Raw genomic sequence first — 12,248 nt, 5'->3', positions numbered from 1 at the left:
ACCCACCGATTCTGAGAACAGCTGGCCCAGCATAGCAAGCATAATCAAAAGAAGAAGATGCCCCTCTGAGGTAGGAGGAGGGGAGAGGAGAGGGAAGGGAAGGGGCTTTTCATGAGATATGTAGGCATATACAGTCTGTTTGCAATAAGGAATCTGATTCCACTAAGAATTCAAGTGGTAAAAAGACGTGATCTTCCCATTAGTCAGAGAGCAGATACCTCAGCACAGTGATGGATTGCCATTTTTTTTTAACTATTGGTTCGCTGGTGCACGAGGATGCACACGACACTTCTGTGCATGCACAGAAGCATCCGGGCGGCTGGGCGGAGCCTCCCGCCACTGCCACTACTGGTTCGCCTGAACTGGGAGCAACTCACCTCCGCTTTAACAGCACCTGCACTGTCCATATCTCCTTCTCAAGGGATAATTTCTACTATGTTCCCAGAGGAAAGTATAGATAGATAGATAGATAGATAGATAGATAGATAGATAGATAGATAGATAGATAGATAGATAGATAGATAGATAGATAGATAGATAGATAGATTAGATAGATAGATAGATAGATAGATAGATAGATAGATAGATAGATAGATAGATAGATAGATAGATAGGAAGGAAGGAAGGAAGGAAGGAAGGAAAGGAAGGAAGGAGGAAGGAAGGAAGGAAGGAGGAAGGAAGGAAGGAAGGAAGGAAGGAAGGAAAGAAAGAAAGAAGGAAGGAAGGAAGGAAAGAAAGAAAGAAAGAAGCAAGCAAGGAAGGAAGGAAGGAAGGAAGGAAGGAAAGAAAGGAAAGAAAGAAAGAAAGAAAGAAAGAAAGAAAGAAAGAAAGAAAGAAAGAAAGAGGTAAAGGAATAAGGAATAACTTCTATTAACTTTAGTTCTTTGACTCCAATGATCCCACACTATGGGTAGGTTTAAATAATGGTCCCAGGGACTTCTCTGCATTGCCTGCGCCATAGCAAGCGAAAAAGGTTTTGTTCCCCCCTCAACAACTAAAGATATTCATCCAGACCACATTATTGAACTGAAATCCCCAACAGTGACAAAGTGGAGAGACTGCTAATTATGTACTCAACATCTCAGATGAATATCAGTTCTATTGCAGACTCTTCCAGTCTAAGGTTATAGTCACCTGGTATTCTGTAGAAACCAACTGGATAAATCTAGCGGTATTATCTGGGCTGCCATGAGGAGGCAGCAAAGAGCTGTAAATAGAAGAAAGCCATCATAGATTAATAATATCAAGGCACAACAGCATCAGTCCCTTACTGGCAAAATGTACTGAAGGTACCCAGTTCTTCTGTAATGCTTGTTACCTAAATATGACACTGCATAACACATCAGATCAACTGTTGGTGGGAAATAATACAAATGTACTTGAATGTGTAGAACCAATGGCTGAGTTTGAGCTGTACTCTAGAAGTTTCTCAGAGGACTCACTACTCAAGAATCACACTCCGTTACTTTTCAATAACAATTCAAAATATGATTGTGACAAATCTGGAATCAACAAGATGTTAATTAATTAATTAATGATTCTGGACTATTATTAGCCACATGGGACAAATATTTTTTTGTATTCTGCAATGTGTCGTGCTGGGTCACCTCCTTTCTCCAGAGCCGATTTTCAACAACAGAAACTGCCTTAGTAAAAGAAAGTTCCTGCGTTATCTAGAATTTATTAAAATTGCTGACGCAACAGGAACTGGTATGAAATTGTACTTCTTAAAAAGTTAAAAGATTGGGGAATTGCAACCACTGACCTGAGAGATGAGGGTTACACTAATGATGCCAGCATGGAAGGAAAGAACCTAGTGCGGACCCAGGTCAGAGAGTTAAACCCTCAAGCATTTTTATCCCATGGAGTTCTCATTCACTGAATTTGGTGATGGGTTATATTGCATTCGCTTCTAGTGAGGCTGATGAGGTTTTCCTAAAAAGTATTATTATTCAGAGGATCTATGTGTTTTTCTCTGCATAAACTCAGTAATGTCAAAAATTTTGAAGCAATATCTGAAACATTCCACCTGCCTCTGAAGCTGCTGGTACCCCAGAATGAGAGGCGTGATAAAGTATAGGAAACAACAAATTGGGAAGATAGATGATGTCATATTGCCATTATGGAGACTAATGCTTTGAGAGGAGCTATTTGTGGGGGAAACACGGCACAGGAAACATGAAGTCACGAGAAACATCTATTACGTTAAATGTGACATAGTCTTTGTGACATAGTGCTGTGGCATGACATACCATTTGAAATAAATATACCAAGATTTTGACCCTGGTATATCTTGAGCAATGCAAAAAAAGGGCATAATAAAGTCTTACCTGTAGCCTTGCCAGTTAAATGAGGGATTTCTCATTTTTCGCCTATTTGCTCCAGTTGTGTTGGATGAGTATGTTAAAAGTTTAACAGACATATTTTGACTGGAAATTAGATATGAAACATCTAGAATATTTTAAGCATAAATGATGCATTGAAATATATTAGCCATGTGATATTTTAGATTTCTTGGCAATCAGTACTGCCTACATTGAGTTTTATTACCTGTAACCTCTATTTTTTTATATTCTCTTAAACGGATGTGGTGGCTCGGTGGCTAAGACGCTGAGCTTGTCAATCAGAATGTCAGCAGTTCAGCGGTTCAAATCCCCAGCGCCTCGTAATGGGGTGAACTCCCGTTACTTGTCCCAGCTTCTGCTAACCTAGCAGTTTGAAAGCACATAAAAATGCAAGTAGAAAAATAGGAATCACCACTGGTGGGAAGGTAACAGCATTCAGCATTTAGTCATGCCGACCGCATGACCACGGAGACGTTTTTGGACAGCGCTGGCTCTTCGGCTTTGAAACAGAAATGAGCACCGCCCCCTAGAGTCGGGAACAACTAGCATATATATGCAAGGGGAACTTTTACCTTTAAGCATGTATTTGTGCTTTTTCACTTTGTGTTTTGAAAACTATAATATGTACTTGGTAAAAATAAACAAAGAAATAAAAAATACAAACTAATCTTATAAGGAAAGCTTGAGATCAAAAAGTTTGGTGGGACCCAGAATAAAAAATTAGATTTAATTTCATTTATCTTCTGGTGCATCTAAAATTTAATGTTCCAGTGTCAATTTTTTATATAGTCTTGTTCGAAATTACAGCAATGCAGAAAAAGGTGATTTTATGACATATTTTTATGATGGTTGTGATGTCCCAAAGTCATGTGATTGTCAGTTGCAACCTTCATGGGGGGAAGCCAAATTCGCTTAACATCTATGCGACTTGCTTAGCAGCCCCTTTGTTCAGCAATGGAAATTCTGGTCATAAATTGAGGACTACCTGTAATCTCTTTTCAAACTCCATTGTGACCATTTTCAAAGTTTTTTTAAGCCATTTTTTCTTTCCTTCTAGTTGCTCATTTAGCTGTTGGTGGGCAAAAAGTTCTTCCAGTAGCTAAAAGAGGATTGCACATTTCATATCTAACAATCTCTTCTAATGAAGCAAATAGAACAGTAAGAAGCTTATCTCCTTTAAACCTAATGCAGAAAGGACACTTCATTTATTTTTCTATGTCCAACGTGGAGTTATAATTTTGAGCCTTTGTTTATTGTAGGAGGCCAGATTATGCACTCGCTTAATGAGTACAGGAAAAATGAGTACATGATTACATGAAAAAACCCGCATATAAGCCAACTATTCTATCGTTCGGGAACAAAACTTCTAAAATTTTATAGCAAACACACCAAAATAAGCTTTCATATTTCCAGCTCTTTCTAGAGTGCTATAGATGACAACAGATATATTACAAATTTTTAGTGAGATTTGGAAAGCTGTCTTGTGCCCTTGGTCCTGTATAAAATCACTTCAAAAATTGCCATAATCTGAAGCTGAGATAAAAGGTTATTGGTAAATTACTTTTTATCACTTTGGTGTCAACTGTTAATGACCACCTAGATCTCCACTATGAACTTCCCCAACTGGCCCTTCAGGTCTCCCAAACAATCCGATCAAGTATTGTATGATACAATAATAAGTAATAGTGATAGGGCAGTAAGTTGCCTGAATATGCAAGACACAGAAAGTATAAAATATGGTCTGCTAGCTATGATTGCAACAGCCATAAACAAACTTATACTTTATTTTGCCTTAGCACAATGTGTCATATAAACATAATAATAATTTCCATCTTTATATTTTTTTATGGAACTTACCGTGTCCAGGACTACAGCAAAAATAGCAGAGGAACAAGTCATGGCTTCTCTTGGGAAAGGAAAATGTTAGATCATTACATAATATTTTCAGAACTTCCAGTCTGGAAGGAAACAGTCTTCTGCCACATACCTCCCTCAGACCAATAAGATCGCACAGGATGGGCCTTCTCCGGGTGCCATCAGCTGGACAATGCCGGCTGGCGGCGCCTCGGACTAGGGCCTTCTCTGTTGCCGCTCCGGCCCTGTGGAATGGGCTGCCCCCAGAGATCCGGGCCCTACCCACTCTCATGGCCTTTCGCAAAGCCATTAAAACCCGGCTTTTCTGGCAGGCCTGGGACTGTTGACCCCTTGATTGAGGTCCAGCCCCCTCCTGATTGGGTGTTTGTTGTGTTTACCTTTTTAACCTTGTTGTGTCCAATTGTTTTTAATAATTCTTTTTAATCTTTTTTCATTTCTGTAAGCCGCCCGGAGTCCCTCGGGATTGGGCGGCATAGAAATTCAATAAATGAAATGAAATGAATGAAATGAACAAACACGAGTGATTCATAATTCGTTCACTGTGATTAGTATTTGCATGGGAGAGGAATACCGGGATTGTAGGCGAGAGGAAGAAGCCAAAAAGTATTCCGAAAGCCAATAGCAAACAATTTTTTTGTTGTTGTCAAGAAAATTACCCAAACACGCCCATGTAACCAGTTGGGAGTTGAACCCAGTTGAAAGAAATTTGATTTTGTATGCTAGAGTGACACAGTAAGGGACAAGACATAAATATAAGTATAATATAACTGATTCTATTAGTAAAGGACTTATAAATCAGAGAGAACGTAGGCTCTGCATACTGAAACCATCACGTTTAATCTCTGGCATCTTAATCTGACTAGAAAATTGGTAAACTGTTGCCTGGAACATTGGTAAACTGTCCATGCCAACATTATTAGGTGTTGGCACCCGATAGAATACAATAAGGAAGTTTCTATGTTCTACCGTAACTGGAAGCAGCCGTACAGGTAGCCCTCACATAACAACCATACATTTAATGATGGTTCGAATTAATGACGGCCTCGAAAAGGGTGTGCTTTACAGCCTGTAAAACAACTTCCTACATCACAAAATAATGCACACACAGAACACAGTCACGTGATCATTATCTGGATGCTTAGTAACCTGGGCACACTTGTGACCAGCTGCAAGCATCCTGCAATCATCTGATCACCATTTGCAATTTCCTGTACCGGCTTCCCCAGAAAGCCAGTGGGGAAGCTGGCAGGAAAGGTTGCCAGCTCCTGCCTCCTGCCAAGAGGGTTCTCCGTCCTCTCTGGAGGCCGGAGGCTAAAAGAGCTTCCTGCTGAAGGGTTCAGCTTCACTCCTGCTTGGATTTTGGCAGCTGCAGGCACCGAAGCTGCGGAGAAAAAAGGATTGTAGCTCCAGGCCTTCCATCCAAGCTGAAAAGGATTTTAGCTCCACGTTGGCTTGAATTCGTACAAGCAGAGACAGACCTAAAATCCTTTTCTCCTTGCTCCCCTCCCTGGAAAACTGCTGCACAGAAACACAAAGCTGCAGAGAAAAATGGATTTTAGCTCCATGCCTGCTTCGATTTGTCCTTTTCTCTCTGGAGCTTCAGGGAGGAGAGATTTTAGCAACATGGCTGAGGAAATCCAAGCAGAAAACAGAGCTAAATTTCTCCCCTCCCTGCCTCTTCGTGCTTGCAGCCCCACCCTCATTACCTGGGCCTACATTTGCTGAGCACCCAATGAGATCACTCAATGGCTACAATCGGGAGCGCATAGAACCATGGCCATTGGGTGAAGTGCCCGTCTCACTTAATGTCCAATATTCCAGTACCAATTGTGGTCATTAAGCAAGAACTACAGGTGTCCCCATCTTCAGTACAGATACTGCAGCACAGTAGAAGCATCACCACACGAAGATTCATTTGCTAATATGAAAGAACTTTGGGTTTCCATGGCAGGAACCTCCGTACAGCCCATGCTTCAGTCTGCCTTGACTACATGCCACTATGCGCCCATAATAATATTCCTCTTTCAGCAGTCAAGCCCATTTTTTATTCCATCTTTTGTAAAACTGGCATTCTGCTGGCTTGGGGTGGACCCAGTGGTGGGTTCCTACCAGTTCTGACTGGTTCAGCTGAATCGGTAGTGGTTTGGCAGCCTGGAACCAGCAGCGACCAGTTCTCCAGCCAGCCCTCTTGTTTTTCGCTTCTGCACATGCGCAGAACAATTTTTATTGCACTGCACATCCGTGCAGCACAGAGGTGGGTTCCTACCAGTTCGCACCTATTCGGTAGAAGCGGTTCGTCAAATCTACCGAACTGGTTAGAAGAGGTTCCACCAGTGGACCCGGAAAGCAGGCCACACCTACAGAAGAGGTTCCAAAATTTTTTGAAACCCACCACTGGTCCTTGGATATGATTATTCTACACTATCATGCTCCTATTTATAAAACTCAGGGCCTCTGTGAAAGGTAAGGATGACTACTGCGTTTGTGGTGCAATCAGAACATTCCGTGTGTTGAAGTTGTTTTAATGCAAACCAAAGATGCCTTTTAAAAAACAAGTTTGCATCACATTCTTATGCATGCCGGTGCTGTGTGGGAGGTAATTGAAGGTGGTTCTGACAAGTGTCGTCGGCATCTTCATATCCGGTCACATGGGCGGCAAGCCACTCCCACAAAGGAGGCCACACCCACAGAGTAGGTTCGAACAATTTTTGAAACCCACTACTGGTGCACAGCGTGCATCAAGTGTGTGCGCAAAGCACGCTCACGAGTGAACCAGCAGTAGTGCCTGTCGAAACCCACTCCTGGACCATTTCCCCATCTCCAGGAACTTTGTTTTACTTCATCTCCCACTATCTGAAGACAGAGCTCTCTTGTAGATTGAACAGATACCTTATCATCACTCTTGAAACAAGACCTTTATTTTTCCTTTCGCCAAACCTTGCTTGGCTCCATCTTTCAGGCTCCGGCTCAAGCGAAGGAGAAAGACAGAGAATTCATAGATGCCACTGTGATGATTTGCAGTCTTCTGTGGCTTGGATTTAGTAAATGCTGATTCTTCCCTGCTCCTTGCAGTCTGAGAGGGCTTAAGTGGAGAGGATTGCACATCTAGCTTCAAAGTGCTTTGGGTAGACAGTGGACTAGACACAACACTCCATCAGCCACGTTAAGGAAAAGAGGTCATCTATTCCCAGCTTAGCTAAGGTAGATCCAGAAGCATTGCAAAAATAGGTTTTCTTTGTTTGCTTGCTTTGGTTTTGACCTGCTGGTATTGTGGCCATTTTTACCCACAAACTATTGCTTCACATTTCCTCCCAGTTCCTCAGTTTAAAGCAGGAGTCGGCAACCTTAAACACTTAAAAAGCCACAAATATCCTAACCGGAAGCCACACTTTCAGTTCTGGAGCCGACCAGAAGTCCGGTTCCCCCACGATAGAGTCTCTTCCTAGCACAGTGTCCTTTTTCCTCTGCCAACCGGAAGTCTGGTCCCCTAACCATAGAGTCTCCTCCTAGCACGGTGTCCTTTTTCCTCTGCCAACCGGAAGTCTGGTCCCCTAACCATAGAGTCTCCTACTAGCACGGTGTCCTTTTTCCTCTGCCAACCGGAAGTCTGGTCCCCTAACCATAGAGTCTCCTCCTAGCACGGTGTCCTTTTTCCTCTGCCAACCGGAAGTCTGGTCCCCTAACCATAGAGTCTCCTACTAGCCCGGTGTCCTTTTTCCTCTGCCTGTCCTAACCAAAAGCCCTGACCCTAACAATCGTGGAGCCAACTGGTAACAGGGAGCCACAGCAGAAGGACGAAAAAGCCACATGTGGCTCCAGAGATGCGGGTTGCTGACCCCTGGTTTAAAGTCTTGTGGCCAGAAAGGTAGAACTTTACAACTATCCATAGTCCAGACAAAAGAGTAGGAATGATATCAACTAGTTGTCCCTTCTCTTCAGTAGGTGATGAAAGTCTGTGAAGTTCCAGTGTACTGCTCCTTCCTTCCTCCCTCCCTCCCTCCCTCTCTTCCTTCCTTCCTTCCTTCCTCCCTCTCTCACTTCCTTCCTTCTTTCCTTCCTTCCTTCCTTCCTTCCTTCTTTCCTTCCTTCCTTCCTTCCTCCCTCTCTCACTTCCTCCCTTCCTTCCTTCCTCCCTCTCTCACTTCCTTCCTTCTTTCCTTCCTTCCTTCCTTCTTTCCTTCCTTCCTTCCTTCCTTCCTCCCTCTCTCCCTTCCTCCCTTCCTCCCTTCCTCCCTCCCTCCCTCCCTCCCTCCCTTCCTTCTTTCCTTCCTAGTTTTCTGTCTGTATTTCCTTTGTATGTTGCATGTGCAATGAAGGGGAGGAGGGAGTTTTTGTTGCGATAGGATTTGCAACTGCTTCAGGCAAGGCAGAGTTTTATTTTTTTCCTCCTCAATTTCAGCATTTCAGATCACAGATCAGCTTCAAAGTCCCCCTGAGGGTTTGTGGAGGAAAAATAGCAGAAGTGTGTGGAAGTACTTGTAATGAAATATAATCCAGGCAGAAGATCCGAGATGGGTGAATCCATATCTTATATACTGAAGCCACCCGGAGAATGAGGATTTGACTAGGAAAAGCATATTAAGGGCTTCAGTAATTTATATAATAGTATTGTTATTTAATAAATATATAAAATTCATCATTGTATGCATTATCCTAATTCAATAAATTAATAAATATCTTTTATTACAGTAACTTGCCAGAATGTTGTATGGTTTCGTAACAATCATTATAAGGCACAAAATAAGTAAAATAAATATTAGTACGCTACAAATTAAAATAAACAGAATAAAGTATTGGTTCAAATACTAAAAGGAATCTAAAATACTTAAGAGGTGAAATTGTTATGTTAATTATTAATTGAATAAAATGCTAAACTACTAAAATAATAAAGTAGTGAAATATTAATATTCTACTATGCTACACTGTTTCTCAATCAATTTCTCAACTTTGTTGCAATCACCGACAAATATTGAAGATTTAAAATTTAATGAGATCAATATAAAATCCAATAAAAGGAAGAAACTTCCATCTTCTTGTATTTGAAGCAATGCCTTATCTGGCACGATGACAATGTTGTTATTTGACACTAATTTTGAGTTTCCTTCTACAAAGTTTTCATAAAAGTTATCCACATTTTGACCTGGGATTTTCTTTTATCTGGGTGCAATGATGTTTCTGCAAATATTCTTATGAACCAGGCAGCATAAAATAATATAGGCCATTGTTTCTTATGTACTTTCTTCACGTAGTCAGAACCTTTCACCAAACATAATATTTTTATATTTATTCTCAAGCTGAACCTGAGAGAAGAGACTGTTAACAAAATAGCAATAGCAATAGCAGTAGACTTATCTACCGCTTCATAGGGCTTTCAGCCCTCTCTAAGCGGTTTACAGAGTCAGCATATATCGCCCCCAACAACAATCTGGGTCCTCATTTCGCCCACCTCGGAAGGATGGAAGGCTGAGTCAACCCTGAGCCGGTGAGATTTGAACCGCCGAACTGCTGATCTAGCAGTAGCCTGCAGTGCTGCATTTAACCACTGCGCCACCTCGGCTCCTCTAAAACAGGAGCTCAGTCTGAGAACACAAGACGGTATCAAAAAGACACTGAACGTGCTTCACCTTGAGTCTTTTGGGAATAAGAGAGGAGACGAGAGGAAACACTGTCAATTATTATGGCCTTTATTGACTGAGTTCTAGTATGGACTGGTTCCTGGCCTGGCCTAGCACAAAGGGGTGAGAGGTTCTGCCCTTATCTGTAAATGGTTTGTCATTGCCTTCTTCCTGGAGCTCATTGACAATGACTATGCTAATGTCACCCAACTGGCTTCCTACTTCTGGTGGGACTAGAATTCCTCTAATGTTTGTGAGATGGGGGGCTGAATGAATGAATGAATGAATGAATGAATGAATGAATGAATGAATCTCATGGTCTTCGGGTTTCAAGCCTGGCATTTTAACTACATCAAACTGGCTCTCAAATTTTTTTGTCAGTACCTTTAACCATACTTTATATTTGACTGAGTTATATTAAATTTATGGGACAAGTATGTCCATTGAAAACACAAAAACGAAAAGAGAGTGGATTGGTTTTTTAACAGGTACAGCTATAAAGCACACCAGGGTAACAACACAGATAAGGCATTTTGCTTAGCGCAAGATCTAAATCAAAAGTTGTTCAACCAATCAGTTGCTCAGATGCATGCAGTATTGTATTTCTCAAACAGCTGGTCTTCCCTTCTTGTTGGGTTGCTGAAAAAGATGCCGCGTGACAATCCTTGAAACCCCAAACCAAGATTTCACAGGGAACTGCTGTGTTATTAACGGTTTTGGTAATTATTATTCAGTTTTCTCGCTCAAGGTATCTGGAGAGATCAGAGCTTCTGATGCCCGAGGCAGCTAAGGATAACACAATTCAGTGCTGCCCATCAGCAAGAATATTTCTGTAAAAACCATCCACCTTTGCTTCAGTGGGATTGTTTTGTCATTAAATATACATGCAAGCGTTGGCACCTTGATTAGAGAAAGCAATTTAGCCTTCCATTTTTTCATTGCAGAAGTTTGGGTTACAGTCCCTTGGCCTGCAATGCAATCAAATGACAGACATAAAAACTGAAGAGCCTTGACCAGGTATTTGAGCCTTTCCTTTTATGTACAATGCTTTCATTGATGCTTTGAAAAATTGCCTCATCACCTCTTGATTTTAAAGCAGCATGAAATATTCTGTCTTTTCATACCACTCCATTGAATCGGCACCATTGCTAAAACATAAGGCCACGCTAGCAATTGAAACCAATTGGCATGTTTCAATTAAAAGACAGGGTATTTGGTATTTGGTATTCATTCGATTTGTAAGCCTGTCATGTTTACAGACGCCTTCCAAAATCAGAAAAATTCCTGATTAGAATCATAGGAGGGGGCACGGTAGTTCAACAGTTAAAGATGCTGAACTTATCAGCTGGAAGTGCCAAACAGAGGGCTAAGTTCCCATTTCTTGCCTCCTGCAAACCTAGCAGTTTGAAAGCATGCAAATGTGAGTAGATAAATAGGTATCGTTTCAATGGGAAGGTAACAGCATTCTGCACACCTTGGCATTCTGGCCACATGACTATAAAAGTGTGTCTTTGGACAACGCTGGCTTCCTCAGCCAAGAAGCAGAGATGAGTATAGCCTCCTACAGTCAGACATGACTGGACAGGAGAAACCTTTAGTGTCATAGGAGGTTTGATTCAGTCCTTCACCGTAGTACCAATTCTTAGCAAGAAAATGCTGCTCTGAAATTTCAGAATGTGGATTTGAAAAACTCCTGACTGATAGTCTTGGCTGTCACTTTAGGACGAAGGTGGGGAACTGTGCCCCTAAAGATGCGACTGTCCTCTAACACTCGTTGCCCTAGTCATCATAGTCAAGGGATAAGGAGAGTCTCATGGAAGACTGTCACTCATATTCACATTTAATGTACAATTTTCTAAACTAATAGATTCCAGGGATAGTTGGTTGAATTCTGAACTGGGATTTGTAGCAATTAATGGCTTCCGTTGTGGCCTGCCAGCAGCCAGCAGAGCTGGAAGCAGATTAGGAGAGTGAGGAGGCTGGGGAGGAAGATGGGCCAGTCCTGGAGTCTGGGGAAGGCTCTGAGGAGGGCTCTGCGTCAGAGGCAGAGAGGGGGCCAGAGCCATATGCCAGTTATCAGCTGCCTTCAGAGTCAGGCATCAGTGAGGCAGAGGAACAGCTGGAGCCTGTTCCCAGTCTGCACATGCGCAGAGTTGCCAGATGAAGGGAACAACTAAAGAACAGCAGTCGACTTGGGAGTAAGGCCACAGATGGACGATGAATGGCCACTCCCAAAGGAAATAAAAGAGGGGCAAAAGGAGAGTGGAGTTTGCAGGAGACAATTAGTTCAATATTATTGGTTCGTGACTCTCCGAGACTCCTTGCCAAGTTTTGCAGAGATTGGCCTGGCAGCTCCCTATGCCGGATAAGGTCTGTGACTGTAAAACCTCCCTTGAAAGACTTTGCTGTCTGT

The sequence above is a fragment of the Thamnophis elegans genome, chromosome 5 (genome assembly GCF_009769535.1).
Source record: "Thamnophis elegans isolate rThaEle1 chromosome 5, rThaEle1.pri, whole genome shotgun sequence".
Lineage (NCBI taxonomy): Eukaryota > Metazoa > Chordata > Lepidosauria > Squamata > Colubridae > Thamnophis > Thamnophis elegans.
This window is presented reverse-complemented; position numbering follows the sequence as displayed.